This window comes from Argentina silus (genome assembly GCF_951799395.1).
Source record: "Argentina silus genome assembly, chromosome: 2".
NCBI lineage: Eukaryota > Metazoa > Chordata > Actinopteri > Argentiniformes > Argentinidae > Argentina > Argentina silus.
Window position 1 is genome coordinate 13367418 of NC_139656.1, and position 15694 is coordinate 13383111.

The window sequence follows — 15694 nt, forward strand, 5'->3', positions numbered from 1 at the left end:
TCAACAACACAAAAGGCTGCTCCCATTGTAACACCAACAGGTTCACAAATTACCATCACAGCTCAACCACCTGTTGAATCTACAAGTGTTGCTGAAACATCTACCCCATCTTCCACAACAGCTGCAGCAACATTGACAACATCAGGGACTGTTCTCACCACAACCATGTCAGAAACTACAATAGCAGTCTCCACCTCAACAAATCCGACAAAACCCATGACGAGGCAGCCTGAAACGTCTACACCAATGTCCTCCACCCCAAAAACAATCTCCCCAACCCCTACCTTCACACAATCCGCAACAGAGACAGCTACCACAGCTCGACTGCCTCTTACAACATCAAATGCTCCTTCAACAACATCCATATTAAGAAGTACTGCATTTATCTCAACAACAACACCAAGTATGGGAACACAGAGCACTTCTAATGGCGCTTCAACAACACAAAAGGCTGCTCCCATTGTAACACCAACAGGTTCACAAATTACCATCACAGCTCAACCACCTGTTGAATCTACAAGTGTTGCTGAAACATCTACCCCAGCTTCCACAACAGCTGCAGCAACATTGACAACATCAGGGAATGTTCTCACCACAACCACGTCAGAAACTACAATAGCAGTCTCCACCTCAACAAATCCGACAAAAACCACGACGAGGCAGCCTGAAACGTCTACATCACTGTCCTCCAACCCAACAACAATCTCCCCAACCCCTACCTTCACACAATCCGCAACAGAGACAGCTACTACAACCGGACTGCCTCTTACAACATCAAATGCTCCTTCAACAATATCCATATTAAGAAGTACTGCATTCATCTCAACAAGAACACCAAGTATGGGAACACAGATCACTTCTAATGGCGCTTCAACAACACAAAAGGCTGCTCCCATTGTAACACCAACAGGTTCACAAATTACCATCACAGCTCAACCACCTGTTGAATCTACAAGTGTTGCTGAAACATCTACCCCATCTTCCACAACAGCTGCAGCAACATTGACAACATCAGGGACTGTTCTCACCACAACCATGTCAGAAACTACAATAGCAGTCTCCACCTCAACAAATCCGACAAAACCCATGACGAGGCAGCCTGAAACGTCTACACCAATGTCCTCCACCCCAAAAACAATCTCCCCAACCCCTACCTTCACACAATCCGCAACAGAGACAGCTACCACAGCTCGACTGCCTCTTACAACATCAAATGCTCCTTCAACAACATCCATATTAAGAAGTACTGCATTTATCTCAACAACAACACCAAGTATGGGAACACAGAGCACTTCTAATGGCGCTTCAACAACACAAAAGGCTGCTCCCATTGTAACACCAACAGGTTCACAAATTACCATCACAGCTCAACCACCTGTTGAATCTACAAGTGTTGCTGAAACATCTACCCCAGCTTCCACAACAGCTGCAGCAACATTGACAACATCAGGGAATGTTCTCACCACAACCACGTCAGAAACTACAATAGCAGTCTCCACCTCAACAAATCCGACAAATCCCATGACGAGGCAGCCTGAAACGTCTACACCACTGTCCTCCACCCCAAAAACAATCTCCCCAACCCCTACCTTCACACAATCCGCAACAGAGACATCTACCACAGCTCGACTGCCTCTTACAACATCAAATGCTCCTTCAACAACATCCATATTAAGAAGTACTGCATTTATCTCAACAACACCAAGTATGGGAACACAGAGCACTTCTAATGGCGCTTCAACAACACAAAAGGCTGCTCCCATTGTAACACCAACAGGTTCACAAATTACCATCACAGCTCAACCACCTGTTGAATCTACAAGTGTTGCTGAAACATCTACCCCAGCTTCCACAACAGCTGCAGCAACATTGACAACAGCAGGGACTGTTCTCACCACAACCACGTCAGAAAAGACAATAGCAGTCTCCACCTCAACAAATCCGACAAAAACCACGACGAGGCAGCCTGAAACGTCTACACCACTGTCCTCCACCCCAACAACAATCTCCCCAACCCCTACCTTCACACAATCCGCAACAGAGACAGCTACCACAACTGGACTGCCTCTTACAACATCAAATGCTCCTTCAACAACATCCATATTAAGAAGTACTGCATTTATCTCAACAACAACACCAAGTATGGGAACACAGAGCACTTCTAATGGCGCTTCAACAACACAAAAGGCTGCTACCATTGTAACACCAACAGGTTCACAAATTACCATCACAGCTCAACCACCTGTTGAATCTACAAGTGTTGCTGAAACATCTACCCCAGCTTCCACAACAGCTGCAGCAACATTGACAACATCAGGGAATGTTCTCACCACAACCACGTCAGAAACTACAATAGCAGTCTCCACCTCAACAAATCCGACAAATCCCATGACGAGGCAGCCTGAAACGTCTACACCACTGTCCTCCACCCCAAAAACAATCTCCCCAACCCCTACCTTCACACAATCCGCAACAGAGACATCTACCACAGCTCGACTGCCTCTTACAACATCAAATGCTCCTTCAACAACATCCATATTAAGAAGTACTGCATTTATCTCAACAACACCAAGTATGGGAACACAGAGCACTTCTAATGGCGCTTCAACAACACAAAAGGCTGCTCCCATTGTAACACCAACAGGTTCACAAATTACCATCACAGCTCAACCACCTGTTGAATCTACAAGTGTTGGTGAAACATCTACCCCAGCTTCCACAACAGCTGCAGCAACATTGACAACAGCAGGGACTGTTCTCACCACAACCACGTCAGAAAAGACAATAGCAGTCTCCACCTCAACAAATCCGACAAAAACCACGACGAGGCAGCCTGAAACGTCTACACCACTGTCCTCCACCCCAACAACAATCTCCCCAACCCCTACCTTCACACAATCCGCAACAGAGACAGCTACCACAACTGGACTGCCTCTTACAACATCAAATGCTCCTTCAACAACATCCATATTAAGAAGTACTGCATTTATCTCAACAACAACACCAAGTATGGGAACACAGAGCACTTCTAATGGCGCTTCAACAACACAAAAGGCTGCTCCCATTGTAACACCAACAGGTTCACAAATTACCATCACAGCTCAACCACCTGTTGAATCTACAAGTGTTGCTGAAACATCTACTCCATCTTCCACATCAGCTGCAGCAACATTGACAACAGCAGGGACTGTTCTCACCACAACCACGTCAGAAACTACAATAGCAGTCTCCACCTCAACAAATTCGACAAAAACCATGACGAGGCAGCCTGAAACATCTACACCACTGTCCTCCACCCCAACAACAATCTTCCCAACCCCTTCCTTTACACAATCCGCAACAGAGACAGCTACCACAACTGGACTGTCTCGTACAACATCAAATGCTCCTTCAACAACATCAATATTAAGAAGTATTGCATTTATCTTAACAACAACACCAAGTATGGGAACACAGAGCACTTCTAATGGCACTTCAACAACACAAAAGGCTGATCCCATTGTAACACCAACAGGTTCACAAATTACCATCACAGCTCAACCACCTGTTGAATCTACAAGTGTTGCTGAACCATCTACCCCATCTTCCACAACAGCTGCAGCAACATTGACAACAGCAGGGACTGTTCTCACCACAACCACGTCAGAAACTACAATAGCAGTCTCCACCTCAACAAATCCTACAAAAACCACGACGAGGCAGCCTGAAACGTCTACACCACTGTCCTCCACCCCAACAACAATCTCCCCAACCCCTACCTTCACACAATCCGCAACAGAGACAGCTACCACAACTGGACTGCCTCTTACAACATCAAATGCTCCTTCAACAACATCCATATTAAGAAGTACTGCATTTATCTCAACAACAACACCAAGTATGGGAACACAGAGCACTTCTAATGGCGCTTCAACAACACAAAAGGCTGCTCCCATTGTAACACCAAGAGGTTCACAAATTACCATCACAGCTCAGCCACCTGTTGAATCTACAAGTGTTGCTGAAACATCTACCCCATCTTCCACAACAGCTGCAGCAACATTGACAACAGCAGGGACTGTTCTCACCACAACCACGTCAGAAACTACAATAGCAGTCTCCACCTCAACAAATCCGACAAAAACCACGACGAGGCAGCCTGAAACGTCTACATCACTGTCCTCCAACCCAACAACAATCTCCCCAACCCCTACCTTCACACAATCCGCAACAGAGACAGCTACTACAACCGGACTGCCTCTTACAACATCAAATGCTCCTTCAACAATATCCATATTAAGAAGTACTGCATTCATCTCAACAAGAACACCAAGTATGGGAACACAGATCACTTCTAATGGCGCTTCAACAACACAAAAGGCTGCTCCCATTGTAAAACCAACAGGTTCACGAATTACCATCACAGCTCAACTACCTGTTGAATCTACAAGTGTTGCTGAAACATCTACCACATCTTCCACAACAGTTGCAGCAACATTGACAACAGCAGGGACTGTTCTCACCACAACCACGTCAGAAAAAACAATAGCAGTCTCCATCTCAACAAATCCGACAAAAACCACGACGAGGCAGCCTGAAACGTCTACACCACTATCCTCCACCCCAACAACAATCTCCCCAACCCCTACCTTCACACAATCCGCAACAGATACAGTTTCCACAACTGGACTGCCTCTTACAACATCAAATGCTCCTTCAACAACATCCATATTAAGAAGTACTGCATTTATCTCAACAACAACACCAAGTATGGGAACACAGAGCACTTCTAATGGCGCTTCAACAACACAAAAGGCTGCTCCCATTGTAACACCAAGAGGTTCACAAATTACCATCACAGCTCAGCCACCTGTTGAATCTACAAGTGTTGTTGAAACATCTACCCCATCTTCAACAACAGCTGCAGCAACATTGACAACAGCAGGGACTGTTCTCACCACAACCACGTCAGAAAATGCAATAGCAGTCTCCACCTCAACAAATCCGACAAAAACGACGACGAGGCAGCCTAAAACGTCTACACCAATGTCCTCCACACCAACAACAATCTCCCCAACCCCTACCTTCACACAATCCGCAACAGATACAGCTTCCACAACTGGACTGCCTCTTACAACATCAAATGCTCCTTCAACAACATCCATATTAAGAAGTACTGCCTTTATCTCAACAACAACACCAAGTATGGGAACACAGAGCACTTCTAATGGCGCTTCAACAACACAAAAGGCCGCTCCCATTGTAACACCAAGAGGTTCACAAATTACCATCACAGCTCAGCCACCTGTTGAATCTACAAGTGTTGCTGAAACATCTACCCCATCTTCCACAACAGCTGCAGCAACATTGACAACAGCAGGGACTGTTCTCACCACAACCACGTCAGAAACTACAATAGCAGTCTCCACCTCAACAAATCCGACAAAAACCACGACGAGGCAGCCTGAAACGTCTACATCACTGTCCTCCAACCCAACAACAATCTCCTCAACCCCTACCTTCACACAATCCGCAACAGAGACAGCTACCACAACTGGACTGCCTCTTACAACATCAAATGCTCCTTCAACAACATCCATATTAAGAAGTACTGCATTTATCTCAACAACAACACCAAGTATGGGAACACAGAGCAATTCTAATGGCGCTTCAACAACACAAAAGGCTGCTTCCATTGTAACACCAAGAGGTTCACAAATTACCATCACAGCTCAGCCACCTGTTGAATCCACAAGTGTTGCTGAAACATCTACCCCATCTTCCACAACAGCTGCAGCAACATTGACAACAGCAGGGACTGTTCTCACCACAACCACGTCAGAAACTACAATAGCAGTCTCCACCTCAACAAATCCGACAAAAACCACGACGAGGCAGCCTGAAACGTCTACATCACTGTCCTCCAACCCAACAACAATCTCCCCGACCCCTACCTTCACACAATCCGCAACAGATACAGCTTCCACAACTGGACTGCGTCTTACAACATCAAATGCTCCTTCAACAACATCCATATTAAGAAGTAGTGCATTTATCTCAACAACAACATCAAGTGTGGGAACACAGAGCACTTCTAATGGAGCTTCAAAAACACAAAAGGCTGCTCCCATTGTGACAACCATTTCACAAATTACCAACACAGCCCAACCACTTGTTGAATCTACAAGTGTTTTTGAAACATCTACCACATCTTCTGCAACAGCAACATTGACCACAGCAGTGGCTGTTCCCACCACAACTAAAATTACAATAGAAGCCTCAACCCCAACAAATCCTACACAGACCACTAATAAGCAGACTGAAACGTCTAAAACACTGTCCTCCCCCCAATCAACAACCTCCCCAACCCCTACCTTTACACAAACCACAACACAGAGCACTTCTAATGGAGATCCAACAAGAAGAAGAAGAACAACAACAACAACACAAGAGGCTGCTCCGATTGTTACAACAGTTTCACAAAATTCCAGCACAGCCCAACCATCTGTTCAAAGTACAAGTGTTGCTATAACATCAAATTCTGCTCCAGTGCCCACTACCACTGGTTCCACAACATTACTGAATGCAAAAACCCCTCGGCCAACTATTACCATAGTCTCTCCAACCACTTCCTCCACTGTAACCACAACTCCATCAACACCCTTGACAGAAATTACAATCACAAGAATATCTCCAATGACACGTGATAATAAAACCACAAAAGAAACTGTTGAATCATCTTTGACGACACCAGAGAGTGCACGTCCTGTCACTCGGTAAGCATGATGTAAACATTTGATACGATTATTCCAGTACAATTAAGATGTGCATAAATCTATCCATAAAATAGCAGAGATTCTATGGAAAGTAGATTTTCTGACTATTCAATTTGTTTTCCTCCTTCATCTGTCCAACAGATTTGGGTCTGTTGTAGTTTTCATCAGACTAATTTTTCAGCTCAACACCCCAGTCCCCTCAGAGAATGCTGTCCTTAGTGCTGTCAACAGACAACTGGCTCGTCGCTTCAGAATCCTGAGAATCTTTAGAATTCAGAGATTCACTCAAACCACCTTCCAGAGTTCAAATTATACCAGTCAGTTACACCAATTATTCCAATGACTTGAAGCGTGCTTTGTAGACTCAATCCGTCAAATGTCATTTTTCAGTAGAATATTTTTTCCACCTGATAAATTGATGTTAAAATCAATAATTTAACTGTTTCCACTATCTTCATATTACAGTGTGTGTGATCCTTAAATATCTGTTTTAATACGTGTTGTGGGGTAGAAAATACTGAAAGCAATTTTGACCAGTCAGTTTTGTGATAAATGATCTACATTGGCATTTGTAAAATATTTTCCAATAATGGTGATGAAAGTCCACACAAACATCTCTTTTGGTTTACTAATTTCAGAACTTTCCAGTACTTCATTTGCTGTTGACCTCGGTTTCAAAATAATGAATGTCACTTTGGAGGAGAGATTGCCTCTAAGAGAGAGAGTCACATTCACCAGTGAGACCTACAGCCAGATACAGGATGCAATTAACAGTCTTGTAAGAATCATTTCACCACCTACCAACTGACAGTAGTCAGTAACAACAGAAACGCTCACCAGACAATGATTTATATATTGCTTGTTTGCTGATTAATCAGATTTTATGACATATATTTTTTAAAACAGACAGTGAAGTAAAAAAATAAATGCCAATGTTATGCTTTGTGCCTCTTCAGATCCATGTTATTCTCAGTAAACCTGGAGGCAAACCATTTGAATTTCCCAATGCAAACTTCACGTGAGTACAAGCTTTCACCAAAACAACCCAGCAATGAAAGATGCACAATCAAGATGTGACCACTATTTGAAAAAAGTGGCGCTTGTTAGATGACCTGGACCTGAAAATTGCGTACTATGTCAGCCTTCATACGCCACATGCTAGTCACATGCACGCACCCAAGGTATCTATTGGGACCTCATTGGTCATCTCTATGTACATCATTAGTGCTGCATACAACTCAATCTGCATGCTCATGGACCAAAAGCTCAATTTTAATTAGGGGCTGCTTGAAATAAAATAATTGAGATAATTCATAATAGAGGAATAAAGGTTGTGAACTACAAGGGTCTATTACACTTGAAAACTGTCTCTGTTCAGTGCTCGCTTGGTCATTTTACATTACATTTATGGCATTTAGCAGACGCCTTTATCCAAAGCGACTTACAACAAATACATAGCTATCCTCTCCACGTCACCTGGTAGGAGTGAACGGCCAGGTAGGATGCAAACCAGGAGAGTGTAGAGCCAGAGATGCCCAATTCTGAGAGGGTGGAGAGAAGGATCGGGTGGTTTACTGTGTTGAATGCAGCGGACAGGTCCAGAAGAATGAGAACAGAGGAGAGGGAGGAAGCTCGAGCAGAGTGGAGGGTCTCTGTGATAGCGAGGAGAGCAGTTTCAGTATGACTGCCCAGCTTTAAAGCCGGATTAGTGAGAGTCGAGGAAGTTGTTCTGAAGGAGGTAGTGAAACAGTTGGTTAGAGACAGCATGTTCAAGAGTTTTAGATAAGAAGGAGAGAAGGGATACCGTTCTGTAGTTATGGACAGCAGACGGGTCAAGAGTTGGTTTATTGAGAAGAGGCTTGACTCTGGCTGTCTTGAAGGCAGCTGGGACAGATCCTGTGGATAGAGAGGAATTGATTAAAGTGGTAAGGAACGGAAGGAGGTCTTTGGAGATGGATTGGAGAAGGGGGGAGGGGATAGGATCGAGGGGGCAGGTGGTTGCCCACTTGGATGTGACCAGTTTTAGAACATCATCAGGGGAGAAACCTGATAAACCAGAGACTGGTTGTTGCACAGTGGGTAGCATTGTTGGTGAGAGGTAGAGCGAAGGATCTGCTAATGTCATCAACCTTCTTTTCAAAGTAGGTGACAAAGTCATCGGCAGACAGAGAGGAGGGGGGAGGGGGGTTGAGGAGTGAGGAAAATGTGGAGAACAGTTTCCTTGGGTTAGAGACAGAGGATTGAATTTTGGAATGGTAGTATAAAGCTTTAGCAACTGATGCAGATGAGGTGTAGTTGAGGAGGTGAGAGAGATAAGGGTCTAGATCATCAGGAAGGCCAGATAGGCCCTCCCACTGGAGACTAACAGCACTTCACAGCTATTGACTTCAAACAGATGGCTTTCAATAGAAACTACTTATCAGAGCTTAAGGCAGGATAGCCACAACAAAACAAACAACTCAACAGCACTTTGATTAGAACAAGATGAAACTAATTTACTCAGACTGGAGAACAGGCTTCACCACTCACCAAATGGTCAGAGAAAGCTTTAAAAAAGAAAAAAAAAAAGAAGAAGAAAACATTCTATTGATGTTTGGAATTTGAATTGAAACTGTGTTTCATATAGTCATTTTTACATTCTACAAAATTTACATTTACAAATTTGTCAACTAGGAAATGAATTTCGCATCCATATCTGATAATAGAGGTCCAAGCTCAAAATGGAAGGTTACAAATGTCTGTCCTTAGCATGTCAATCCTCCATACAGCATCTTTAACTGTGATCCCCCCCCATTGCAGATGTACACCTTCTCATGGTGGAGGTGTTGTAATGGTGTGGGGAATGTTTTCTTGGCACACTTTGGGCCCGTTAATACCAATCAATCATCGCTTAAATGCCACAGCCTATTCAAGTATTGTTACTGACCATGTGCATCCCTTCATGGTCACAATTTACCCATCTTATAATGGCTACTTCCAGCGTGATAATGCACCATATCACAAACCAAAAGTCGTCTCAAACTGGTTTCATGAACATGACAATGAGTTCAGTGTTCTTCAGTGGCCTTCCCAGTCACCGGATCTCAATCCAATAGAACACCTTTGGGATGTGGTAGAACGGGAGATTCACAGCTTGAAAGTGCACCTGAAAAATCTGCAGGAATGGCGTGATGCAATCATATCATCATGGACCAGAATCTCAAAGGAATGTTTCCAACATCTTGTGGAATCAATGCCACAAAGAATTGAGGCTGTTTTGAGAGCAAATGGAGGCTCTACCCAGTATTAGTATAGTGTTCCTAATAAAGTGTTAAGTGAGTGTAGCTAGTGTATATCTGACAAATTGGCTGTAAACTGTCGAGCCCATAGTATAGAGAACATGTCTAACCATATTCATGTCAGGGAACCTGTAGGGAAACAAAGGATTATTTAAATGTAAACTTCTTCTTCTTTTTTTTTACACCAATTCAACAATTTAACCCTAATTGTATCCAATCTTACTTCTATAGTACTGTTAACAATGAAATAAGGGCGGACGTGATATATATCTACCAAGAAGATGATGTCAACCTCCCCAGTTCCTTTTTGGAGGAAGTCCTAAAAGTCTCAGGTACAGTATCCTTTTGTAATCATTGATAATACAAAGGGGTTTAAATGTATCCATAATATGACCATTTGCAGATCACAGTCTATTTATGTATAGTGTCCACCATAAGTATTGGGACAGTAAATAATTTTTTCTTCCTTTGGCTCTATACTCAGATTTTACTTGGATTTTAATCTGAAGATTGACTTGTAATTTCTAAATGGTGAAACCAATATGTACACAAATACAAGATGATAATCTGTACTTTAACCTCATAATAATTGTTTGATTTCAAATCCAAAGCTTTGGAGTATAGAGTCAAAAGAAGAAAAAATGCTTCACTGTCCCATACTTACGGAGTGCACTCTAAATAATTGGCATTTTTCAAGTCAGTCATTGCAAATCCCTTATATTCTAGTTCTCCTGACAACCACTGTTGCCCCAACAACCAGCCACCAGACAACAGTCCTTCCTCCCCTCTTACTTACAACTCCTTTGAATACCACAAGTAACCAGAATGGAGGTTTTCCTGGCTGGGCTCTTGCCATTATCATTCCTTGTGGCATTGCCATAATTCTTGTTCCTCTCTGGATCCTGTTATGTGTAAGTATAGACTTATGTATGCAACTGTGAGTGTAGAGTTAAAAGTGTTATATCTCTGCATTCTTACAGATTTTACAAGTTAATTAGGCTGTTTCTCCATTTTTGTTTTGCAGTGCATGCTGTGTGGTTGCTGTGCAGCTGTCCGCAGGCGCTGGCGCAGGCGCCGATCCTATAATGTACAATACACCACCAGAAACAACCTCTGGTGAGAACACGTGTTGTGGACTGCATGATCCAATATCAACTCAACACCCCTCTGAAAGAACAAAACAATCAATGGGACTTCAATGTCATGTAATACATGGACAAGATAACCACATAGAATGTAGGCCTACTTTGAATTTGTGATTTTAATCAATATATCCTTCATCATCAGAAAATCATGGTGACTTGGCTGATATTTTCATTATAACAAAATAACTGTTTTAAAAGCCTAAAACATGTTCCCAGAGACTGTAGTGTCTACATATTAGAACTTTTGTTAAAATGTAAATAGATTACATGTTTCTTTTATAATGTTAATGTTTTTAGATCATACCTTTTTGGACAGAGAATATGTATGTATTCATTATGTAATTTATGTGACTTCAAGTATAAGTATGTGAGTATACTGGTCACTTATTGAATCAGTGTACTAACATGCAAATATTCATTTTAGATCTTTTGATTAAATGCTTTCTTAGGGACGTGTCTTAGGGACAAAGTATCTTTAACTCATTGTATTCTTCAGTCTTCAAAACACTTGTTTCTTTATTGAACCATTAGAAAATTGCATTAAAAATATTCCTATTCAACCAACATTTAGTATCAACTAAAATATCTCAACATAAGTACTGTAACAGATTATTCACATGCATATGAATAAACAATGTCAATTCGCCTAATCAAACCTTTTTGTATTCTTGGCGGCATTACCACTGTGGCCAATGGAATGTGGAAATCTTGAATTAAAATCAAATATAATCAAATATAAATTAATAAACATAATCGACTCAATGTGTTGTTTTATTTAAATATGTAAATAAAAAGCAAACTCATAAAACATCTCCAGCAAATGCACAAAACCAAGACTGTTACTCCGCCCTCGATTTCAGTGTCCTCAGAGCCGGTACAATGTCATCCAGACAATGGACATCTGAAAGTTGAAAATATACAGTGCCTTCGGAAAGTATTCAGACCCCTACTTTTTCCATATTTTGTTGTTATAGAATCAATTTAACCTATTAAATTAAAAGATTTTACCATCAATACACACACCATACCCCAGAATGACAAAGTGAAAACACATTTTTTAAAATTTCAGTTAATTTATTAAACTTGAAATACATAAATACCTCATTTACATAAGTATTCAGACCCTTTGTTATGACACTCTTAAAATTGGCTATAGAAATATTTGTATAGAAATCAATTACACACTGTGTGGACTAGGATGTCACTACCAACTCAACCTGCTGGTGAAAAACATACCATAACTTTATCACTATTCTTCGCGAGAGATGGTGCAGAAACTGCATTGCATGTGCTGGATTTGCACCAAACTTAATGCTTTGTAGTAAAACCAAATGAACACATTTCCAGCCACTTTATTTGCTGTATCACTTGAATTCATTGTTGCAAACACAACTATGGATATGAGATAGTGACTGAGATGATGATGTCCTATCGACTGTACTTTTTCCTCTCCACCATTGAATTTTGTAGATTTTTGTTAGTATCCCCAGGCCTCAGGGTCGCATTCCTGAGCAGTTTTGTTCCTCTCCATTTGCTCAGTTTGTAATGACAACCCGATCCACAGTGTGTAATTGATTCCTATGCAAATCAGAGACCCTATAAAAACAAAGATATTAATTCCAAAATTACATTAACTATTATCCTTGCATTAAGATGGACTGAATTCAACTTATTGAGTGATTTGTGGATGACATTTTTGCATTTTAGCAAAGGGTCAGTATACTTATGTACATGAGGTATTTCTGTATTTCAATTTTACTAAATTTACTGAAATTTTAAAAAATGTGTTTTCGCTTTGTCATTCTGGCGTATTGTGTGTGGATTGATGGGAAATTCTTTTAATTTAATCACTTTTAAATTGAGTCTATAACACAACAAAATGTGGAAAAAGTGAAGCCACTCCTCAGTAAAAAGCACATGACAGCCCGCTTGGAGTTTGGAGTTTAGCCCGCTTGGAGGCACCTAAAGGACTCTCAGACCATGAGAAACAAAATACTCTGGTCTGATGAAACCAAGATTGAACTCTTTGGCCTGAATGCCAAGCGTCACGTCTGGAGGAAACCAGGCACCACTCATCACCTGGCCAATACCATCCCTATGGTGAAGCATGGTGGTGGCAACATCATGCTGTGGGGATGTTTTTCAGCGGCAGGGACTGGGAGACTAATCAGGATCGAGGGAAAGATGAACGGAGCAAAGTACATAGAGATCCTTGATGAAGTCCTGAGCGCTCTGGAGCAGGTTCTCAGACTGGGGCGAAGGTTCACCTTCCAACAGGACAACGACCCTAAGCACACAGCCAAGACAACGCAGGAGTGGCTTCAGGACAAGTCTCTGAATTTCCTTGAGTGTACTACTCTGAGTGTATTGAGTGCTTATACAAGTGCATTTTGTATTTCCCACAAACCCTCTCTCTCTATACCGGCAAATACCACTGTGGGGGGACATGCAGCGTTCGGCCTGTAGAGGGAGCTACAGGACCGTGGCCAGGGTTGTGTCGGTGAGGCTTCGTTGCACACCTGTTGCAAATGAAGCCTCGTTGGCTAGTGCTTAAGATGTGTGTGCCTTTGTCTTTTCAGTAGGTGGGCTGGGAACGACAGGAGTGGCTTCCGAGACAGACGACTGAAAAGTCGCAGGAACTTTGAGACGGGCTGAAAAGCCGCTAGAACTTTGAGACGGGCTGAAAAGCCGATAAAGTGAATGTTTGTGATAATAAACGGGACAAAATCCCTCACTACGATACTGCGTCTGCCTCTGTGTACAACGGACTTTGTTACAACCACAATGTGCTTCCTCCCCATTCCTGTTATTTCATCCCTCAGGAGGACACATAGACACTACACCCCCACTGGCAACCCATCTAATCTAGTTTACCCACCATGCTCAACTGACCACAACCTCACTGTCACGGGAGGACTTTGGAAATGCCAGTCACTGGTCTGGAAAGCAGAGGCTATCTCAGTCTATGCCTGCTTCATGTCACTCCACTTCCTTGCTCTCACAGAGACATGGATTACACCGGAAAACACAGCTACTCCGCCAGCCCTCTCTGATGCCTACTCCTTTTCTCATTCCCCTAGACTCTCTGGTCGAGGGGGAGGAACAGGACTCCTCATCTCACCAAAGTGGTGACATAATGTCCTTCCCCTGACACACCTGTCCATATCCACCTTCGAATTCCATGCTGTTTCTGTCACCTCCCCTGTCAAACTTCACATTGTTGTTATCTATCGTCCACCAGGTCAGCTTGGCCACTTCTTAGATGAGATGGATGTCCTTTTCAGCTTCTTCCCTGAGGACGGCACACCGCTCACACTACTGGGTGACTTCAACATCCAGTCGGAGAAGCTGCACCCGTCTGGAGTACCTGACCTTCTCTCCTCCCTTGGCCTTACCCTGTCCCACTCTCCTCCGACTCATAAGGCGGGCAATCAGCTCGACCTTGTCTTCACAAGATCCTCCCATACCTCCAACCTTACTGTTACCCCTCTTCCGGTTTCTGATCATCATGTTGTATCCTTCTCCCTTCCTCTCAAATCCTCCCCCTCCCATTCAGTCTCCACCCACACTGTATCCTCTCGTCACAACCTGCGTACCCTCTCACTGACCGCTCTCTCTTCCTCTGTCTTATCCACCCTATCCACTGATGCAGCCTCCTCCACCCTCCTGTCCACTCTTTCCTCATCCTTCAACTCTCTCTGTCCACAGACATCAAGGCCAGCACAATCCTCTCCACGCACTCCCTGCTGTCTGAAACCCTGCAAGTTTGGAGAATAGGGCTCCGGGCAGCTGAGAGGAAATGGAGAAAAACTGGCCTCCCTGATGACCGAGAAACTTATCTCTCTCACCTCCTCAACTACACCTCATCTGCATCAGCTGCTAAAGCTTCTTACTACAATTCCAATATTCAATCATCTGCCTCTGACCCAAGGAAACTGTTCTCCACATTTTCCTCACTCCTCAACCCACCGTCTCCCCGTCTGCGGTGACCCTGACCCTCACCAATTCGGCTTTAAGGCTGGGCACTCTACTGAGACTGCTCTCCTTGCTGTGACTGAGGCCCGTCATTCTGCTCGAGCTTCCTCCCTCTCCTCTGTTGTCATTCTTCTGGACCTGTTCACTGCATTCGACACAGTAAACCACCCGATCCTTATCTCCACCCTCTCGGAATTGGGCATCTCTGGCTCTGCACTCTCTCCTGGTTTGCATCCTACTTGGATCGCTGTCCTTTCCACGAGCCCTCACCACTGGGGTCCCCCAGGGCTCTGTCCTAGAGCCTTTACTATTCTCCCTCTATACCAAATCTCTTGGCTTGGTAATTTCCTCACGTGGTTTCTCCTACCACAGCTATGCAGATGACACTCAACTCTTCTGACTCACAGGTAGCAACATGTATCTCTGCGTGTCTTGCAGACATTTCTGCTGGGATGTTAGCCCACCACCTCAAGCTCAACCTTAACAAGACTGAGCTGCTCTTCCTCCCAGGGAAAGCCTGCCCTCTCCAAGACTTCTCCAT

General features: G+C 43.3%; 2 long non-coding RNA genes across 2 annotated transcripts; both read left to right on the top strand.

The window, feature by feature from the left end:
• The first annotated feature begins 6666 nt into the window (after nucleotides 1–6666).
• LOC310819871 lies at nucleotides 6667–7531 on the top strand. The gene is made up of 3 exons (XR_014554782.1): nucleotides 6667–6755; nucleotides 6897–7072; nucleotides 7394–7531. It is a non-coding gene; the product is annotated as an uncharacterized lncRNA (long non-coding RNA).
• A 2742-nt stretch (nucleotides 7532–10273) lies between these two features.
• On the top strand, nucleotides 10274–11453 carry LOC310819879. Its single transcript, XR_014554783.1, has 3 exons — nucleotides 10274–10365; nucleotides 10760–10944; nucleotides 11058–11453. It is a non-coding gene; the product is annotated as an uncharacterized lncRNA (long non-coding RNA).
• Nucleotides 11454–15694: the final 4241 nt, after the last annotated feature.